The 15,918-nt window shown below is 34.6% G+C and overlaps 1 long non-coding RNA gene across 1 annotated transcript; it reads left to right on the top strand.

Annotated features, from left to right (window-relative positions):
• Positions 1-6,477: 6,477 nt before the first annotated feature.
• LOC121973186 lies at positions 6,478-9,594 on the top strand. Its single transcript, XR_006109411.1, has 2 exons — positions 6,478-7,015; positions 9,198-9,594. It is a non-coding gene; the product is annotated as an uncharacterized LOC121973186 (long non-coding RNA).
• The last annotated feature ends 6,324 nt before the right edge of the window (positions 9,595-15,918 follow it).

The following is a 15,918-nucleotide window of genomic DNA, read 5'->3' as shown; positions in this document are numbered from 1 at the left end:
GGCAATCTGACGCTGGCTCGTAATTGTGCTTTAATTTGCCTTCAATGGTTCGGTCGACCGATCCCTCTATTCGGTTGACCGAACAGGCTCCTTCCCTGTTCGTCGAGATTTGTCGTGATCTGCATTTACTGCACCTTTAATATTGATGGTTCGGTCGACCGATCAGTGTAGTTTCCTTCTACATCTGATCGTTACTGATCTGTGCTGAATCATCTTGGTTCGGTCGACCGATCCTCTGGTTCGGTCGACCGATCCGGCCAAACCTGCAACACAGTATTAAGCAAAGTATCCCTGCAACACAAATGTTAACACAGTAATATATAATGCATGAGTATGACAGTTAGGACTATCTTGATCTCAACTTGGAAACCTTCCTAGTTTCTTTAGTTGGATCAGCGACCTTAGGTTGTTCCCTTTAGGAACCCGACCTCACTGTCGCTCTTCCAGTTACTTACCTCAATTTACCTGCCAAACATGATCCTCCAGACATGTTTGGTCTTTTGTCTGCTTAGTGTCTGATCGCTGATCCACTAAGACTTTTCTTGTAATACCATATTAGCCAACAACAATAATAGTAATACAGAAAATAATAGTAAACCTAAACTTAGATTTATCTAGATCCGCTGGTCCGGTCGACCTTACGCGGTCGACCGGAAACCATCCGATCAACCTTGCTTGGAGTTCACTCCTCCAAGACTTCTCGTTACCTAAGGTTACCCCCCCTTAGGGTTTTCTCCATTTGGCTTCACTCACCAAGACTCAGTATTCGGCTACCCAGGGATCAAGTCCTCCAAACCTATCCACCTGGCTTCCACGACATACCGAGATTTCCTTACCTAGCCTACAACTAGGACTCAGTATTCGGCTAGCCAGGGATCAAGTCCTCCAGACCTATCCACCTGGCTTCCACGATATACCGAGATTTTCTCTCCTTACCTAGCCTCCAACTAGGACTTCCCTTGCCTAGCCTACAACTAGGACTTCCCTAGATCAAGCTCCATACTAAAACATTCTTACTTAAACATATTTGTCTGACATTAAAACCTAGGAGGTTGATTGCACCAACAGAACTAACCGAAGCTACCCTTTACAGATCCTAACTAGTTAGACCAAGGTTATGTATTAAGCTTAGTGCATAGGACTATTTGGAAAACTTCGAAGGCATGGTTATTCTAATGATATCCAGGTGACTCACCATAACCCAGAAGTTTATCCAAAATATGCCTATTTGTTGAGCCCAAAACTAAACCTAAATCTAACACAAAGTTAAACCAATCCGAAAATGAAATCTAAATCACCTCACAAAACTATACAATTCCCTAATTGATAATTTAGATTAGGTGAGACGACTAAGAATTTAAAATTAAATTAAAATTAGAGTAAAATTAAAATTAAATTAAATTAAATTAAAATTAGAGCAAATTAAAATTAAAATTAAATTAAATTAAAGTAAAATTAAAATTAAATTAACTAAAAATTATTTTAAAAATCCTTTTTACTTAAAAAAAATTTTAAAAATTATTTTAAAAACTTTTAAAAATTATTTAAATACCATTTTAAAAATCATATAAAAAAACATTTAAAAATCATTTTTAAAATATTTTGAAAATTATTTTAAAAATCTTTTAAAAATTCTTTCAAAAATTATTTAAAAATAATTTTGAAAATATTTTAAAAATCTTTTAATTTTTTAAAAAATTATATTAAAAATCTTTTCAAAATTATTTAAAAATCATTTAAAAATTATTTTAAAAATCTTTTAAAAATTACTTAAAAACATTTTAAAAAATTTCTTTTAAAAATTATTTAAAAAATCATTTTAAAAATATTTTAATTTTTAAAAAAAAATTATTTAAAAATCATTTTGAAAATCTTTTAAAAATTATTTAAAAAATCATTTTAAAAATTGTTTAAAAAATCATTTTGAAAATTTTTTAAAAATTATTTTAAAAATCATTTTAAAAATCATTTTAAATATAATTCTAAAAATTATTTTAAAAATCTTTTAAAAATTATTTAAAATATCATTTTAAAAATCTTTTAAAAAATTATTTGAAAATTAATTTAAAAATCTTTTAAAATTTCTTTTCAAAATTATTGTGAAAATCTTTTAAAAATTATTTTAAAAAAATCATTTTAAAAATATTTTAAAAATCATTTAAAAAATTATTTAAAAAATCATTTTAATAATCTTTTAAAAATTATTTAAAAAATCATTTTAAAAATTGTTTAAAAAATCTATTAAAAATTATTGAAAAAATCATTTTAAAAATATTTTAAAAAATTATTTAAAATTCATTTTAAAAATCTTTTAAAAATTCTTTTAAAAATTATCGTGAAAATTTTTAAAAATTATTTTAAAAATCATTTTTAAAATCATTTTAAAAATTATTTTAAATTTTTTTTTAAAAGTCATTTTAAAAATTATTTAAAAAATCATTTTTAAAATCTTTTTAAAATTATATTAAAAATCATTTTAAAAAATATTTAAAAATTCATTTTAAAAATTCTTTTAAAAATTATTGTGAAAATCTTTTAAAATTATTTTAAAAAATTTATTTAAAAAATCATTTTAAAAATTCATTTAAAAGTTATTTAAAAATCATTTTAATAATCTTTTAAAAATTATTTAAAAAATCATTTTAAAAATTATTTTTAAAATCATTTAAAAATATTTTTAAAAATTATTTAAAAATTTATTTTAAAATCTATTAAAAATTCTTTTAAAAATTATTGTGAAAATCTTTTAAAAATTATTTTTAAAAAATCATTTAAAAAATCATTTTAAAAATTATTTTAAAATTTATTTAAAAAATCATTTTAAAATTCTTTTAAAAATTATTTAAAAAACTCTTTTATAAATCATTTAAAAAAAAATCTTTTAAATATTATTTTTCACTTTAATAAAATTCTATCAACCTAAAAAAAATTTATTTTAACTTTCAAAATTATTATTTAGACTTTAAACTTATTTTTAACCTTAAACATTATTTTAACCTTAAAGTATTTTTAGACTTAATGTAACTTAACTTAAAATTAAAACTTAATATTAAAATTACAATTAAAATTAAAAAATTTAACTTAAATTTTAAATTAAACTTAAACTTAAATTAACCACTAATATTATTTTAAATCTAAAATCAAACCTGAATTAAACGTATGCTAATTGTCATTAAACATATTATAAAAATCATTTTTAAATCCTTTTGGACACGGTTTTAGAAATCCCGTTAGAAATCCCTTAAAAAAATAATAAAAAAATATCTTTTAAATTCATTTAAAACTTAGACACCTAACTTAAAAATTTAAATTCCATTAACTTAAACTTTTAACTTAATTATGTAATTAATAAGTAGAACTTAATTGTTTAAGTCTAACTTTATTTGCGAACTAAAATTAACTTGAATTAAACCTTACTTAACTGTGTTTAATAACTTTAACTTCATGCTAACTTCAAACTAAATTCATCCTATTTAAAAGGAAGTAAATAAAAAATTATAATTATAACTAACACTTTCATTGACCAACTCAATCAATTAATACGAAATTTAAATTATTTTACTAAGTATTAAATTATTAAATCAAGTAAAAAATAATCAATAAATTATTGATAATGGTTAACTGTTATTAATTAATAAAATTTTATCTTATTTAACCTTAAACTGAAGTTAAGCATCTGAATTTAAAATTAATAAAATTAATTATTGATTAATAAAACTCAAATAAATAATTATACCAAGGATACAGAGATAATTATGTAAATAATATAAGTGTTACAAAATCCCCTATAACACTTAGATAGAAAAATGTGTTAGGGCTTTGAAATTTAACACACCCAAACCTTAGCATTATGTTAAGGGGGAGTAATAAAATAAGGAGGATTAATAAATTAAGGGAGAGTAATAAATTAAAGGAGTATTAAATTCAGGGGAGGTTTATTTTTTTTAATTATCTCCTTAAGTGTTATTTTTTTAATTTTCTCTTTAAAATCTCTTTAGAAAATTCTACCTCAATTTATTTTTTTTTTAAAATTATTTTGAAAATCTTATATTAAATATTCTTAGCATATATTTTTAAAAGTTTTATTTTAATAATGTCAGGTTCAGGGGGAACAATAATTATTTTCACATCTAATTTTTATTAAAAATATTTTTGAAATTAGGTTTTGGAAAATATTCTTGATCTAAAAATGTTTTAGAAATGTTCTTATGAAACCTAACCTTTGTAAAACTAAGTTTTATGTTAATTTTTTTAAACTTGGTTTTGAAAATTATATGTTATAAACTTGGTTTGAAAATTGGTTTTGAAAATGTAATGTTACAAACTTAGTTTTGCAAATTAAATTTCACAAACTTAACTTTGAAAAATTAGATTTTGAACATTGAATTTTACCTAGTTTTTAAAAATTTTACTGTTGTAAAATTATCTTTATAGAATTTATGTTTGAAAAATGTTTCAAGTTCAAGTTTAATTTTAAAAATTTTGGAACATATAAACTTATGTTTGGAAGTTTGGATTTTTTTTGGTTAACTTTAAACTTATAGTTGAAAAATTAGCATTTATAAATTTATGTTTGCAATAATTATCTTTTGAAAATTAATCTGCAAACTTACTACTAAGATATGTTGCTAAATTAGTTATCTTTCTAACTTAGTCATTTTTCAAAACTTAGCTATTTTGGAAAAGTTATTAAAAATTACTCTTTCTAAGTTATCTTTCTTATAACTTAGCCATTTTGAAAAGGATAAGAGATACTTTTTAAAGCAAAATTTCTAATTATTTAACTCCCCTGAGTCAATCTGATTTGTGTTTGCATTCTTTTTGCAATATTTTTGTATTTATGCTTATTTGATCCATATTTATGTTTGATGAATGCCAAAGGGGGAGGGTTAGGTGGTTAAGTTAGCTAAAACAAATTGAAAATAAAAACTAATTTAAAAACCTGTTAATGCTTGTTTTACTTGCATTTTACACTAACTTAACCAAGTTGTCATTCCATCAAAAAGGGGGAGATTGTTGGTGCGGTTAGCACTAACGGTCTAATCCAGGTTTTGATGAATGATAAAATAGGTTAAGTTAGTTTCGTTATTATCTAACACTCTGATTGAGTGTGTAGGAGAAGTCCAGACAGGTCGACGGGCTGACCTGATGTCTGGCACGAAGCCCAGCTAGGTCGACGGACTGACCGGATAGCTGACACGAAGTCCAAACGGGTCGACGGGTTGACCGGACGTTTGCCACGAAGTCCAGTTACGTCGACAGGCTGATCGGATAGCTGACATGAAGTCCAGACGGGTCGAAGGGCTGACCTGACGTCTGGTAAGTAAGTAAAGGTAAGTCACTGGAGGACAGTGACTGTGAGGACGCATTCCTGGGAAGGGAACTTCGGCGCCGATCCGACTTAGAACCATTTCGAAACTCTAAGTCAAGATCTTGACTAGATTTCGGTCTCGGAGAGACGGAATTTAATTAATACTCTTTTTGTTAAACTATAAATTGTGCTAATAATCTATTTTGTAGGATATATATTTGCCTCGGGCTAACGTTTTCTTACAGGAAGGAAGCTGTTGGAAATCAAAGTTCGAGCGCCCGAGAGGTACCCGGGCCCCCGGAGGTACCCGGGCGCCCGGACACAAAAAATTATCCCTAACGTCACTATGCCACGTGGAGTTCGCTGGTTGGCTCGACTATGTCACTCCAGGGCGCCTTGAAGGTTCCAGGTACCCCGAACCTCCTTTATAAGGAGGGCTAAGGCTGGAGTCAGAAGAACTCAGAATCCGCTCTCTTGTGCTCTTGCGACGCTGCGAAGCTCCGACAACGCGCTGCTCTTTTAGTTTCTTCCTTTGTCGGTATTGTTTTATTTTTTTCATTGGCATTCCTGTACTTAGTTTGTAATAATTTCCGAATTGCTAGTGAATTACCCATCGAAAGCACCCTTGTGTGCGGGACTTGGAGTTAGAGTCGTCAAAGGCTCCGAACCAAGTAAATTGATTCTGTTAGCATTGTTTCTTTTCTTTTCTGCTGTGTTTACTCGACGAAATTTTAATTCAATATTCATCCCCCCTCTATCGAACGATCATGATCCAACACATATGACATTCATTGACTTAGAAAAAGCTTATGATAGAGTTATAAGAGAAATTATATAGAGAATTATAGAAAAAAGAAATGTTAATATAATATATATTGAACTAATTAAGGATATGTACGAGCATGTAACGACTAGAGAAAAGACTTTAGGTGGAGTAACTGAAACATTTCTTGTAAAATACTGAATCAGATAATAATTAAATAATAAGATTAATAGGCTAATAGCCTTAATAGAATTTTAGGAATTTTTTGAGAATTTTTCGGAGCTCGTAAGATGTATTTTAAGGGGATTAATTATTGAGTTTTAGGAAAGTCTATTTGAATATCCAAAAGTGGAAGTTGATTGATGAATAAATTTAGGTTTTGATTTTTCCTAAACCTAAGTTCGAATTTTATAAATCTAATACATTGCCCATGCCCTAGCTCCCCACACGGTGCCGAGCTCCCTCTTCCCCGAGCCTCACCTCGCAATGCGCCTCCTCTCCTTCGTCCCCGAGCCCTCTCCCTCTCGCGAACCTTTCTCCCCAAAACCCGCCGACTACATCCTTTCCCTCTCCCTCGTCCCCGAGCCATTACCCTCACTGCCTCTTCTCCTCACGCGAGCACCACAGTCGCGACTCTTCTCCCTCGCACGAGCCCCATAGATCGCAACCGTCGACCTCTCCTCACACGGGCACCATAGCCGCCGAGCCACAGTCGCCGGTGATCTCTTCTCTCTCGAGCAATAGCCGGCGATCTTTCCCTCACGCAAACACCAAGACGCCACCGGCTCTCCTCCTCACGCAAGCACCCCAGCGTCGTCGATCCTCTCCTTGCACGAGCACCCCAGACGCCACCTCTTCCCTCTTCCCTAGCGTCGACCGCCCGATCCACTGCCACCTCCGGCCATGACGAAAGCTAGCCAACAAGTACATCCTGTATATTGGTATGAACTCCATGAATAAGGGGTAGATGCTTAGATTTATGGTGATTGTCGAGTATGATTGGCTTTCTGGTGGAATGAGCTGTGATTTGGGGTTCCATGATGTTATTACGGTTCTTGTTTGTTCGTGCTCCATCGAATGTTGCTGATTTGATTTCCGTATCAAATTTAGGAATTTTGGTTGTAATTGATGTTGCTCTGTTGCTTTTGGGTTGTGAATTGATCTTTTCAGCGAGTTCTTCTTCCATCCTATGAATTTCTATGGATTTTCGTAAGGGATATGAGTATTGGTGGGTGGAGCTAGTTTTGATCGGTTGCTTCTTGATGGCTTGTGATCTGGATTGAATTATAGGGGGCATTTTGGGATAATCTTAAGGATGATTTGCTCCCTCCTGTTTCCTTTGAAAGTTTTGGTCAATTGGCTGGTGTTTGTTTCTTATTCCTCTTTAGGTTTTGGTCAAATTATTGGAGTTTTTAATTTTGGATCGAGGATGCTCTGTTGTGCTTCATCGATTGGTTGTAGATCTTGTGTGGATACTGTTCGATATTGTTTGCCTCTTCGATTAACTATGGGATTTTGAGCATGAATTTTAGTAGACTCTATCATGATTTCCTGGTGGTTTCATGTACTATTGCCGTGTGATTGAATTTAGAATAGAGTGGGTTGAATTGGAGGTTGTTTCAACGTGAATTTTGGTGTTCTTTCATGATAGCTATGAACATGGGAGATAGGTTTATGCTCTTTATGCTGCTCCCGTTTCTCTTGGCTTGTCGATGATCGGTTAGATTTGAGACGATGAAGTTTTGGATTTGATTCTTGGTTGGTGTCTTTGCCTTTAGTGATTCTGGTTTCTCTTGGGATATATTTAGATGGTGTGGATTTTAATTAAGGATTTATTGATTGGATTAATCGAGGTAAATCGGCGATTAGTGTTGATTAATAATCATTGCGATGGAGAGTTACCTTATCAGTTTTGGGAACTAGGTTTAGCTAGTTGATGTATAACATGATTAGATAAACTGTACATCATGTGATTTTCATGATTTTGATTCGAGACAAGCATCTCGATGTGGGATTAATTAGCATGGTCTATGTATAAAGGCAGGTACTTCTTACTTTGACTCTTTAGTTCTTTGAACTTAGTGCATGAGCTATCTTTGGATAGAAACTACTTTTAGCTTGACTCCACTCTTATTTTCCTACGTTTGATACTTCCACTCGATCTTTGAGATATTCGTTTCAATATCTATACAGTCTCTTGTTGTTATCCATGATACGTAGCAGATACTAGATACCATGTTTGCATTTTTTTATTGTTGTTTATTTATGTTCCGTATTGAGCATGCTGGCTTCATGTAGCATATCTAATTTCTGCTTATATTTGTATGATGATTGTTGTATGTTGCGCATCATATCATTGCAGACGTGTTAACGACAAATTCTCCCTTGCGGTCGAGAGAGACGTTAATTAGGGTCGCACGCTCGACCACTCGAGAGAGTGGTAGTTGGAGCAGATGTCGCTTGTCCTGTCGTGCCGCACTCGACCATTCATGGGTAGTGGTTGCTGGAGTTGCGAGTAGCGGGGACCCCCTTTGCTGTGTAGCTAGTTAGCTACTCAGCACCTATCCACTAGGTCACTTATGAGTCGTGGCGGCCTTTGAGTGGTACAGTTGTCATTGATCCGACCTCTCGACCATATAGGAGTCGTGGTGCAGAGAGGTGGGCGGGGTGACCATCCGTGCATACGCTGTTATTATACTTGCTTTGGCTGCAATGTTTTCATATGCTGTTATTGCTTACTTATGCTGCTGTGGTATATTTATGCTGTCATCGCTTACTACTATTATTCACTTTTGCTGTTATGCTTACTTATGTTAAGATGTACACTTATTGTAGGTGTTCAGACCTTGGTTTATTTATTGGAAATTTGTATATACCTTACATGTTTCCCTTGTAGTTATGAGTAGCTCTGTAGCAGAGTTGTCTTATTCCTAATTTTACTAGCCTAGGATATAGTTACAAGTACGAACATTTATTGTGATTTTATTTAGTATATGCTATTTCCTTTATGAGACTGTATACTGTTGACACTATCTACTTGGATATTATGTTCATGCACCAACTTTCCTTTACCCGCTGAGTTCCAATACTCACCACCCCATAAAATGATTTTTCTTTCATCAGGTAGCAGGTAGATGAGTCATGGATGCTTGGAGAGTCCCGGCTGCCAGTCTCACGTCACATTCGAGGATGATTTTCTTTTTGGTTTTGTTACTGTTTGGGTGGTATGTTAATTTTGCATATTTTTCTTTTGAATAACTCGATGTGGATTTTGGAGTCTAGTCTGGTGGTTGTAGGTATTTTAGTTAGTGACTTGGTTGGTCTTATATTCGTATTTCTTTGTGATTTTTTCGCCGTGTTTACTTCCAGTCGTGTGGGCTGTTATTATACTGTGGGGTTGTGTGTTCACTTTCAGCCATGTGTGCTTATCATACTGCGTGGTTGTGTGTTTACTTTCAGCCGTGTGGACTTATTATATTGTGTGGTTATGTTTATATCTAGCCATATGGGTTGTTGAATATGTTATATGTTGTGTGTATGTATATTGCTTCATATTGTCACCGATACAGGGGAGATGCTATCGAAATTTTGTCGGTAGGGACTCCTCTGGGGGCGTGACATTTCCAATAAAGATAGAGTTACATCAATGATCAACTCTAAGTCTCTTTTTATACTAATTATAAACGAACTCACTGCACATATTCAAGACAGTACCGTGGTGCATGTTGTTTATGTTGGTGCAAGTTGCTCCAGAATCAAACCTATGTTTTAATGTTGTCAAAGGTTTAAGTTAAGTCTTGTTATGATCTAACAAGTTGACCGAGTGTGCAGACTGTTTACTCAATCGAAAAGACCTAGTTGGAGGCTAGGCAGGAGAAATCTTAGCAGATCGTAGAACCCAGGTGCAAGTCCAAGCTGGTCGAGGGGACCCGATGCTTGGCGGTGTGATCGAGAGGTCTGGAGGACCGAAGATCAAGAGACAAGTCCTGGCGAGCCGATCAAAGCTAAGTGAAAAGTCTAAATTAGATTTGGAGGATCTAAGTTTGGCAGATAGGTTAAGGTAAGCAACTGGAAGAGCGACAATGAGGTCGGGTTCCAGAATGGAACAACCTTACGTCGCTGATCCAACTGAAGAAACCGGGAAGGTTTTAAAGTTGAGATCATGACAGTTCTGTTGTCTTTTATATTACTCATGCATTATAATATTATTACTGTACTAACATCTATTTTGCAGGATTCTTTTTTGTCTAACACTGTGTTGTAGGTCCGGCTGGATCGGTCGACCGAACCGGAGGATCGGTCGACCGAACAAGAAGAAATCAAGGCAGTGTTCAAATCAGACCAGAACATATCAGAGCCCGATCAAAGTTTGATCGGTCGACCGAACCATGATGACTCAGCAATGTCAGTTCAACAACATTGATCAGAAGTAAAAGGAAAGAAGGGTTGATCGGTCGACCGAACCCATGGATCGGTCGACCGAACCAATCAACATTAAACCAGCATTAAATGAGGATCTCGACCAATCTCGACGAATAGGGAAGGAGCCTATTCGGTCGACCGAAAAGAGGGATAGGTCGACTGAACCCTTAATGAACAATTAATGCCAGAGATCGAGTCAGCATCAGACTCCAGCTAGGAAGGAAGGGAGCTGGTTCGGTCGACCGAACAGAGGGATCGGTCGACTGAACATCCATTACACCTATAAAAAGATTCTTGAGGTTTGAGGTTGCGTAACACTTTCTGATCTACTGAAGTTCTCTTCTGCAAGATACTCGTGCTACAAGTCTTCATCAGCTCTGCAAGTCACTCCATCCAATAGTGCCGACCAAAGCTTTAACTGTATTACTTGTCGGTATATTTTATTAGCTTGCATTGTAATTAACTTAAGCAAGATAGTAGGTTGTTACTATCTTGCTCATTTTGTATGTTCTGCTTCTCTCTGGGGATTTTGAAAAGGAGGGTTATAGTGGATTGGTCATCAGTGCGATCAAGGATCGCGGGCCTTCGAGTAGGAGTCGACCTAGACTTCGAACGAAGTAAATAAGCTTGTCTTTCTTTTTACTTTTCGCTGTGCACGACTCTGCTTTCAAAGAAAAAGAGAAGTTTTAAAAAGGCGCGATATTCACCCCCTCCTCTATCGCACCCATTCGATCTAATAATTAGTATCAGAGTCTCGTAAGCTCTGAAATAACTTAACCATTTTTCAAAGCATTTTTTTAAAAAAACTTTTTCTTTTCTTTTAGAATATTTTTTTTCTCATTTCTATTTTTCAAGCACTACTAATCCCAAGACAAAAGTCTTGGAAATATTTTTTCTTTAATTCTTTTCTTGCAAGGATGTCGATCTCATATCAACAAGGTTACAGTATTGTCCGACCTTCACTATTTAAAGGAGAAAATTTTAGTTATTGGAAGAATAGAATGGAGTGTTCCTTGAAGTCCGATATCGAGCTTTGCCTCACGATCTTGAAAGGCTACACTCCTCCGACGAAAGCCGAAACACTATTAGAACCAGAAGAGTGGGCTCCCCCAATGATCAAGAAAGTGCAACTGAACTATAAGGCGATCAATACCATTCAGTGCGAGCTCACAATGAAGGAGTTGAACCAAGTTGGCCCCTATGACAACGCTAAAGAACTGTGGGACTCTCTAGTCAAACTACACGAAAGGACTAACGAATTTAAGGTAAATAAAAGAGATTTACTTTTAAATAACTTGTTTAACATTAAAATGTTTCCCGGAAAGACGACCTCGCAACTACACACCCGACTGAAGGACATCCTAAATGGCCTACATCTGATCGGACACAACTTGGAAAACCGTGACACAATAAGGTACACGTTGAACGTCTTTCCGAGGAATACTTTGTGGGCATCAATTTTAGATGCTTACAAAGTTTATAAGGATCTTTCAATTCTAAAGTTAGATGAATTATTTTGTGAGTTGGAATTACACAAACAATCTAACGTAAGCCATGTCGAGAAAGGAGTAGTTTTGTATGCAGGTAGGAAATAAAATCAAAAACAAAGATCGAGTCAGAAAGTGAGTCAGACTCTGACTCGACAAATGAAGAAGAACTGGTCAACATGGTCCGGAGACTTCGGACGAAGAAGAAATTCAGAAGAACTGCTAAAAAGACACCTCTCAACCAGACCAAAAACAAATCAGAAATGATTTGTTACAGATGCAACAAGAAGGGGCATTTCAAAAATGAATGCCCAAATCAGAAGGAAGAAAGACCTAAATCAACAAGACGAAAGAAGACTCTTCAAGCGACATGGGACAAGACTTCTTCCGATGAATTCGACACGGAGCAAACAAAGCATTCGAGCCATCTTGCATTTATGGCAAGAAACGAAGATTCCAACTCCGAGTCCGATGAAGTGTATGAGTCCGAGATCGACATTGATTCCGAGAGAAGCTACAGATCGGAAGATCCAAATATAGTAATGATTTATTCTAAGTCTAATTTGCTTAAAGTAGTTAAATGTTTGTTTAAAAAATGTCAAAATCTAAAAAACAAAATAACTTGTTACTTAAGGAAATAGACCACCTTAAGCAACAAGTTAACTTGAGTGACTCGACTAACCAAGTTCATGACGAAACTTCAGCTCAAGTTCAAAAACTTGAGGAAGAAATTCCGATTTGAAAGGTTAAGTCGAGCGACTCAAGAAAACGTTGGAAAAGTTCGAACTGGGGTCCAAGTATCTAAATATGGTACTTGGATCGCAACGAGCTGTGTACAATTATAACGCCCGAAAATTCTCAGATCAATTTTAGAAATATTCTATGATTTTTCTGAAATTTTAGAATATTTTTATAGAATTTTTGGAGTAGCAGAAGTAGCAAAATTAAATAAAAACATAAAACAGCCTAAGCGGGAATTGAACCCGCGACCTATGAACTCTATGACTTATAGGGTGACTTAGTAATTAAGGGGCCCCAGCAGGGGTGTGCTGAAAGGAGAGGAGAGCAATTATATTTAAGATTTAATTGGGATGTATTAATCACTTAATATAAATAGGGGAATTAAGAGGGAATTTATTATTCTTGGATCGACAACTTTCCTCACCCTCAAACCTCACCGCCGAACCTCTCTCTCTTCTTCACCCTCTCGGTGCACAACCTCAAGAAGACCTAGGGTTCAATCCCTAGGGTCATAGGAGCACCCTCCGGCGACAACTCCGGCACGAGGACGCTCCCCTCCGTGAGAAGAACACGTAGACATAAGAGGATCGCCGAAGAGATCTTCTTCTCCGGAAACCTAGCGATCGGATTGTAAGAAAACTTGGTGCAGGATGTAAATAACCCCTCACCTGCAGTATGCGTAGCTAACCGTGTGTTTCTACATTCTTAGTTCAGCCATGTGTAGAATTAGAGTACACCAGGTGCTCGATAGAATGACTAGCACAGTTATATGCCACAGTAGGCATTTTAATAACCCAGATAAATGCTATAGATGCATTTTTAAATAACGTACATAGTCTTGTTTCAGTTTATATGGGACTACGGTCCAATGGGTGGGCTCCCATAATCGCCTCTAGGTTCAGATAAACTAGCTCTAGGTTTAGATAACCTAGTAAAAGCAAGATGAGATAAATCAGTTATGAACAGTATTTTACTTTTATCAGTGGCACTATACTGGACTCTCAGATGTCCTTGGGTTGGGCTCCCATAGTCGTCCCTAGGTTTAAATAACCTAGTAAACCCTACTAGATTCGGGACTAGTTACCTCGGGTCTAGTTAGGGACGCGCGCATAGCAAGTACAGTTGTCGGGCCCATCAGCAGCATGATTATTATTTTTATCTATTTATGAAAATAGTTTTTTCAAACTTCACAAACCAGATATGTGAATACAGCTTAGCTTCAATTTAGTTTTCTTATTGTTATAACAAATAGCTTAGCTTATGTATCGGTTTAGTTTGCTTGTTGATACAATGAATAGCTTTATGTTCAGTAATTGATTAGCACGACTTGTATGTCCATATGCCATATTTTAGCATTTTTCAGCATGATCATCAGCATGTATTTCAAAAAAACATCCTTGAAAACATGATTTCTTCGAATGCATGTATTTGTGAGGTAGATGGTTCTTACTAAGCTCCCAAGCTTATAGTTTCCTTTTTCCTTATACTGCAGATAAAGGTAAAGGGAAGATGGACTAGCGGAGGCTGGAGGGCAATGCGATCAGATGTGTGTGAGAAGGAACCTGAAATAAAGATTTTTGGGAATTAGCCAACTTAAAAACTTAGTATTTCCTTATGTTGTTACTTCCCTGCACTTTTAGGATGCTAGGTATCATGAATTGTGAAAGTATGTATTATGCCATGCTTAGACTACTAATTATCTTGATATTAGTTAGCAAAGTATAAATAATAACCTGTCTAGTGGTATTGTTTGATGTTTTAGTTGAGTTCTGAAAGTTCTGTATGAGTTCGTGGGGGATTTCAGTGAAATCAGAAACCCAATCGATCGGCTGATCGATTGAGATCGATTGGGAGGTGATTCCCCGCGAACAGTGAGCAGCTGAGTCGATTAGCTGATCGATTGAGAAGTCCTCGATCGATCAGCCGATCGATTGAAACATGACTTCCGCGTACAGAGAGCTGATGAGTCGATCAACTGATCGATCGGCCATGGATCGATCAGCCGATCGATCTGGAATTAATTTCCTCGAACAGAGAGCCTTTGAATCGATTATCGGATCGATTGGCTAGGCTGGATCGATCAGCCGATCGATCCAGAATTGACACCGTGCACAGTAGCAGGTTGAATCGATCAGTGGATCGATCAGATAACTCCAATCGATCAGCCGATCAATTGGAATGTCTGATTTCAGCTAGAAGTGTCTAATTTCAGCTTTTGATCAAATAGAAAGTTTAAGTTCCTTTCTTTAGTATGTGTATAGCAATGAAAGAAAAAAAAGTATGGTGAACTTTGAACTCCATATTTTATAGCAAATAGTAGAATTCTTAATTAGTTCAGCTTTCCGCACAAAATAGTTTAGCATAATGTAACCCCAGGCCTCGCAGCCTAGACAGTAGGAGGCGGGTCGTTACAACAACAAATCAGGACTTGGTTACAACCCTAAACAAACAAACAAATCATACTTTTCATTTATTAGTCAAAATGTTAGAAGTCAAGTCCAAGCATGAGTCCAAACAAAATATTTAACCAAACCAATTAAATCGAACCTATACTTAATCCCTAAGAGTCAAATTCATTACTTAGATAGACCTTATCTAAGCTATGACTCAGGGGAAGCAACTAGAAAGACAATTCAACCAACATGATTAACCAAACTCATACACTTATGATTAGGTTTACTTTTTGCTTAGAATGGTTAGATAAAAAAGGTTTAACAAACCCTACAACATAGCATCGGGATGGATTGAGATGATAGTATGTCAAGGAAACTTTGTCGAAGACATGTCTAGGTTGTATCTTGTGTTTTCTACCTGGTGCACTAGACTTAGTAGATCTGATCGAAGCTACCCCAGTCAAACATGGGCTAGTTAGATCAAAATTTAGTATTAAATTTTTTGAGCGGGAACAGTTTGGAAAGTCTTCAGCTAGTGGTCCACCGTTGATACATAAGAAGGTCATATGCCTCACCACTGAACTGAAAACTTATCCTTAGGAAGCCTGCTTGATTAACCAAAAGCTAAGTTTGAATTTAACGTGGGTGCAATAACCTTTTTCAATATTTAAAAAACTTAATTAAAATTATTTTAAAATGTAATTAAAATTATTTTAAAAATTAATTTAAATTATTAAAATTATTTTAAAAACTTAATTAAAATTATTAAAATTATTTTAAAAACTTAATTAAAATTATTTT

Source organism: Zingiber officinale, chromosome 4A (assembly GCF_018446385.1).
Source record: "Zingiber officinale cultivar Zhangliang chromosome 4A, Zo_v1.1, whole genome shotgun sequence".
Lineage (NCBI taxonomy): Eukaryota > Viridiplantae > Streptophyta > Magnoliopsida > Zingiberales > Zingiberaceae > Zingiber > Zingiber officinale.
The sequence above is the reverse complement of the archived record's forward strand: the minus strand, read 5'-3'. Positions and strand labels throughout refer to the sequence as shown.